Raw genomic sequence first — 5,976 nt, forward strand, 5'->3', positions numbered from 1 at the left:
CCCCCCAGCATCTGCTCAGAAAGGCCCCCCAGGCCCCGGGCACATTCCCGTGGCCCTCAGCCAGCACAGGACTTGGCCTGTGACGGAGATGATGAGTGTTGACAACAGGAACATGAAGGCATAGGTGACCTCTGACCCCGCCCTCACTCAGGCAGCCTTTGGCAACGCCCTGGGGTCCCCGAGGCCTGCAGGTCCTGGGTGGGGCTACCTTGGATCAGCAGGCCCCTCTGGGGGCACAGTCTTGAGGACTCGGAGCAGGCAGCCCTGACCCTGCTCCCAGGAGAGCAGCGGGGGACACGGGCCCCACTCCTCCTCCCGGCCCTGGGGCTCCCAGGACAGGAGGTGACCCCCAGCCCCTCCCTGCACTAGTAATACTGATAACAGTGACATAATAGCCACAGACATGGGGACTGGGCTCCTGAAGGGCACTGTCAACGCAGAACACAGGCCGATTCGCTCTCCCATTTAGCCCAGAGTGGTTCACTGTCCTACCCAAAGCCACACTGCCAGCAAGTGAGGGAGCTGGGATCTGGCTCCCCCCACGCCAGGCAGGGGCCTGGGCCCCACACCGTCCTCACAGCCACCACGCACTTATCATCTCCTTAGTGCCCAGCCTGCCCCCGTCCCTCCTGACCGCCAAGCACCCTGTGTCCATTTCACAAAGTGCAATCCAGGCTGGGCTGTGATGGGGCTGGTCAAGGTCATGCGCCCCCAAAAGAGGTGGCGCTGGGACCCAAACACAGAGCCCCGGCTCCAGGTGACACCCAGGTCCCAAACAAAAGTCAGCATGAAGACAGTCACCCCCAGCGTGTCCCCACCAGGTGGGTGAAGCCCCCGCCCACCCAGTACTGGGTCCAGGCTTCCCAGCCGCTCAGCGGAGGGACGCATGGCCCCACTTCCCAGATGAGGAAACCGAGACTCGGTGGGGAATGACCTGTTCTGGGCCATCAGCTGGAACCAGGTCCTCTCCTCCACACAGACCACGAGCCACACTCTTAGCCTCTCCTGGCAGCCGCTCTCATCCCCAAAGACCCCTCCCACTCCAGTAGCATCACGACCACGCAAGCTGCAGCACTGCTCCAGGTGAGGAGGAGGCTGGGCTCCCTGCTGTGGGGCTTGGCCGTGGCAGTGGACTGCACATCAAGGGCAGGAGCAACACCTACTCAGCTCTCTCTGAGGCATTCACAGCACTGCGGGCTCCTGCTGATAATCATGCCCCGGCTGGCTGTCACCCATCCCCCTTGAGTGCATCAAAGAAGACCATCTAAATCCTGGAGTCCAGCATGCAGACCACGGCCAGACCAGATCAGTCAAAAGACCTGCTGACTCAGGCTCATGAAACAAATGGCTGCTCTACAAAAGGCCACTGAGATCTGGGAGGTGCTTGTTACGCAGCAAGATCCTGAACACCTGACCAATACAATGACCACACGTTTCCAGAAGGTCTCGTGGGTACACGGCAAATGTCTTCCAAGACACAGTCTTCAGCAGGTCGGATAAAATCCCAAAGGCCACAAAACATGTGCAAACTGTGGGAATGATCAACTTCCCTGCCACCAGGCCACAGCCCGTGCCACTGATAAGACAAAGCCAACTAGCTACCCCTCTCTGGGGGTAACCCAACAGTCTCCGTCTCCCTCAGCCCAGCGTGAATGTAAGAGGTAGGGGCTGCACAGGGAACCTTCTGGAATGTGTCTCCCAGTCTTCTGCAACAGACGGACAAGGATGACCAAGCGGGGGTGTTATGACAGTACCATGCACCACGGCAAAAGGCACCCCTGTCCACTGAAGGCAGACCAGGTGACTATGGACACTATGCACACGGGAGTGTCCTTGGGCCCTTAGGAGGAGCAGGGTCGACCAATATGTCCCAGCACGGGGAGAGCTGAGCCTGCTCCGCATCACCATCATCGCGGGTGTGGCCCCACAAGAGGCAGAGGCACTGATTCATCACCCGGCTGTTTACTGAGCACCTACTGCGTTGGGCGGTTCCAGGATCACAGCAGTGAGGACAGATGGGCTCCTGCCCTCTAGAGCAGAAAGTCAAGAGGGGAAACTGGCCATGATACCGACCCTCTGCCACCACCACTAATAATAATAAGGATGATCGATAACAACCGCAATCTGTGCGCGTGAGCGCACGCCGTCTCCAAGCTCTTGTCAAGTGCTCCTCACTGCAACCCTCAGAGGCAGGTCCAATTAATATGCCATTTATTGGGAAGGAAAGGGGCTCAGAGAGGTCAATTCAGCTTCTCAAGGTCCCACAGCAGCAGATAAGCAGCAGAAACAAAATTCAAACTCATCCCTTTGATTCCAGTCGGGAGGTTGAAATGTCATTGATAACTAGCAGAGTGTGACAGGGACTGGGAAGGGAATAAACAAGTGTACGTGAACCTTCAGGAAGGTCAAGAGAAATGGCTGATTTTTCAAGAAGTAGAATCAGGAGTTTGAGGTGCACTTTTCACCCAGTGGAGTATCACTGTGCCGTCTCTGACACGTTGGGTGTGTGGTGTGCAACGCGTTATTTCCAGAATACTATCTGCATTTTGATGTGTGTTCATCCTTCCTAACTCAGCGATAGGAGCAGCCAAAGATCATGCTTCGCAAACATGCTTCATATTCTTAATGGAGACAGGTTATAAAACATTTCAAAGGTCAGTAAATCGAGCAATTAACCAATGTCGCAGCAATAACCCCTTCCCAAAGTCAAGGCCATAATTCTTCGCATACTTATTCATTGTGCCCTAAACCATCCCTGACCAGAGGATTCCGGAAGATGGGCATCTTGTGCAGTCTTGGCTCGCCTAGTGCCTTGCCTGCAGAAGATCCTCAATAAAATATCGTATTGGTGGTGGAAAATATTACCTATGTACAAATCTGAGTCCCTGCACCTCAATCCAAACAGAGGTCGGCTCACTTTTAAATGGCAGGCGTTTGATGGGGGGAGCGGCCAGGAGCACCCACCCCTCTGCAGAGGGACAGAGTGACAGAGTGCATGGCTTTGGGGCAGAGGGCTTGAGTTCAAGTCCTGACTCTTCCACGTCCCAGTTGTGCAAGCTTTTGAAGTTTTGGAATCTTAAACCACAGACTGGAAGATCCCAAAGCAGGCATTGCCTGGGTTTGTTGCAAAGAATTAAAAAGAAGAATGAAAGAACTCAGTCCAGGTCCCGGCTCAAAGCAGCTGTGCTACGGGCTTTGCCTGCGTTCTCTCTGATCCTCCCATTCCACAGAGGAAGAAACTGGGGCTCTGGGGGGAGGGACTCATCTGGAATTATCCTCCTATAATCTGATGGGTGAGCTGGGGCAGGACTGTTCCCTTCTAGATGCGCATCTCCTATCCTTCCTGGGTATTCAAGGAAAGGCAGGGGGTTGCTAATGGTCTTTTGGTCAGTCAACACACCCTGTGTTCTCGGCATGCCGACTATCCCCACTTCTCCAAGGGGCAGCCCAGACTCCTTCTGCCATCCCTCCCTGCCCCCGCCTCCCACTCCTGTCCCAGACAGCTGCTCCTTCCCCCACACTCCAGATTGGGTGAGGCTGCCCGGCCTGGAACACTTCCTGCTGCCGTCGATGACATCATACCCCACATCCTGGGCACAGCCAGGCCAGACTCTGTGCCTGGCACTTCCCAGGCGCCACTTGGCCAAACCCAGGGAATCCCTGTTTGATGGGGGGACCCTTTCAGCAGCCCATTTTATAGACAGGAAGCTGAGTATCCAAACAAGTACCACAACAAAGTCACAATCCACACTCCAGAGCCGAAGCCTGGCCCCCGGGTGTCCCTGGCTGGCTCCCACCTTCCCTCCTGCCTCCTCCTGGAAGCCTCCCTGAGTTTACCCTGCAGCACATCCTCTGAAGCTTCTGCCCAATGGACCTCACCGACTCCAACCTTCGCAAAACGCAAGGTGGCGGCCAGGTCACATCCCTGCTCTGCCCCCTGCGGCTGGTCGACCTCAGGACACCCCAGCCCTGCATCAGACACAGGAGTGGGGAACCCCACCAGCTCCCCACAGGGAGGATCCCTGGCAAGACCACGGCTGAGCCAAGTGCACACACTCACATGACCTAAGTGTGTCCCCCACAGCGTCCTTCTCCAGGTGGACTTACACCCTGAGGAGGTGTCGTCTCGAGTGGCTCTCTGGATATAACCCTGCCCCGCGTCCTGGCTGCCATCCACCTTCAACACCAGTGTCCTGCTCCACGCAAGTTCGGCCCACCTGGGTTTTCCCAGCAGCCTCCTTACCGTCCCCTCGGGCTCCAGGACCGTCCCCTCCCTTCAGTCTCCACATCGGCCAGGGCAAGAGGGCCGGGAACCTGCCGGGGCGCCTCACTGCCCAGGAATAAAGTCCAGATCACAGGCACTGTGGCCCGGCCCTGGCCCACCCCCGTGCTCCCTCCTCCCTCTGCTGTTGGGCTTTAGGACCCAGGACACCAGCCTCTTCCTGCTGGCAAGAGTCCAGGCGACCAGGCTGAGCTCCGTCCTGCTCAGGTCCCAAGGCCCCTCCGCTCTTCTAGATAAGGGACTTTTTCTCCAAAGGCTTCCCCACCTGACGTGTCTGCAAGCCGCATCTGGGACACAGTGTCTTGATGAGTTGAGTGAATGAGCCACGGGGAATGAATGAGCCCACAGAGGAGATACCCCGAGGCTCCTTCCCTGAGTTGGTCAGAGACACAGTCTGGTGATGCTGAGGGGACCCTGCTCAGGGGCAGACAGCTGGCCCCTCCACTCCGCCAAGATCTGCACTGCATAAGGACCAGCCCTCGGCCCTCGAGGGGAGGGTTCCAGCTCAGGATTGGGGGTGAGGGCGGCATGCCCAACACCGGGAACCGGGCAGGTTCCTGCTCCCCAGCTAGAATGTCAGATCCGGGCGGCCCTGGCCACACTCCACGTCTGCAGTGTCAGCATTTAGTAGGTGCTCGATCCCCAGGGCAGGCAGACTGGGCCAGCTCACCTGCCCCGCCAAACCCTGTGCCCAGACACTGAGCACTAAAAGGCCGAACTTCTCTCCAGTAACTGCCCCTCTGTGGAGCATGCAAATCCTTTCAAAAGGATCCCCCCAAACCACCAAGACCCCGGCCTGCATCCGCACAACGACCTAGGGACAGTCCCTGGCAGCCAATGAAAGAAGCAAAACACGGGGGTCAGGAGTGAACACAGGTCTGTCCAGGATCCTTGATGCATTAGCAACGGGAGAAGCCTGGGCCAAATGCCTGGTTACTCATTAGCCAACCCCAGAGCTTCTTTCTGCAAGGAAGGACGAGGGGAGCCATTAACCCATCTGAAAGAAAGGCCAAGCTAAACATCTAAGTCTGCGGTGCAGAAAGACAAGGTGGGTTTCTGGAGCCTTCCCTCAGACAATCAGGGGAAGTCCAGGGGATGGAAAAGGACAGGAGGGGCGTGCGACTATTTATAGGAACTTTTTCACCTATTGTGTCCATTCACCCCAACATGCCCGCCAAAAGGGGAAAGGGTGACATCCCCACCTCCCATTTTGTCTCAGTGAAAACCGGAGCTCAAACAGGTTAAGTGCGTTGCCCAAGGTCACCAAGAGTCTCCAAAGAAAAAGCTTTTTTGTGTGTGCAACAGGTATAGCCCTTCCCTTTCCAAAAGGTAATGGCTGCTCCTGGCTAGAGAAAGTTCAGTCCTGGCCTGCAGGAAGCCCTAAGCGCTGAGGTGCCGTGCGGAGGTCACAAGCCCGCTCCCGGACACTCAGACACCAAGAACAGGGTTGAGGGCGCCGCGCCTCGATTCCGAGGCCAGTGCGTGCAGCGCTGGGAGGGTGTGGAAAGGTCAGGCTAGAGTGCGGGTCAATGGGCAGCTTCCCTTCCCAGGGGCCCCGCCCGTGTCCCCGGGCGCCACCCGCCACCGGGGCGGGGACCACATGGGCCTGTCTGGAGCAGGGGGACTGAGCCTCCATCTCATTAGGTCCTCCTCTGCCCTGGGAAGACGAGGGGACGGAGCTGTCTCTTATACAC

General features: G+C 57.3%; 1 long non-coding RNA gene across 1 annotated transcript in view; it reads left to right on the forward strand.

Annotated features, from left to right (window-relative positions):
* The first annotated feature begins 5,061 nt into the window (after positions 1 to 5,061).
* LOC125611115 overlaps positions 5,062 to 5,976 on the forward strand; it is a 14,483-nt gene continuing 13,568 nt past the window's right edge. The window contains exon 1 of the long non-coding RNA XR_007341243.1: positions 5,062 to 5,330. This is a non-coding gene — a long non-coding RNA (uncharacterized LOC125611115). The remainder of the gene's footprint in view (positions 5,331 to 5,976) is intronic.

The sequence above is a fragment of the Marmota marmota genome, unplaced genomic scaffold (genome assembly GCF_001458135.2).
Source record: "Marmota marmota marmota unplaced genomic scaffold, marMar, whole genome shotgun sequence".
NCBI classification, from domain to species: Eukaryota; Metazoa; Chordata; class Mammalia; order Rodentia; family Sciuridae; genus Marmota; species Marmota marmota.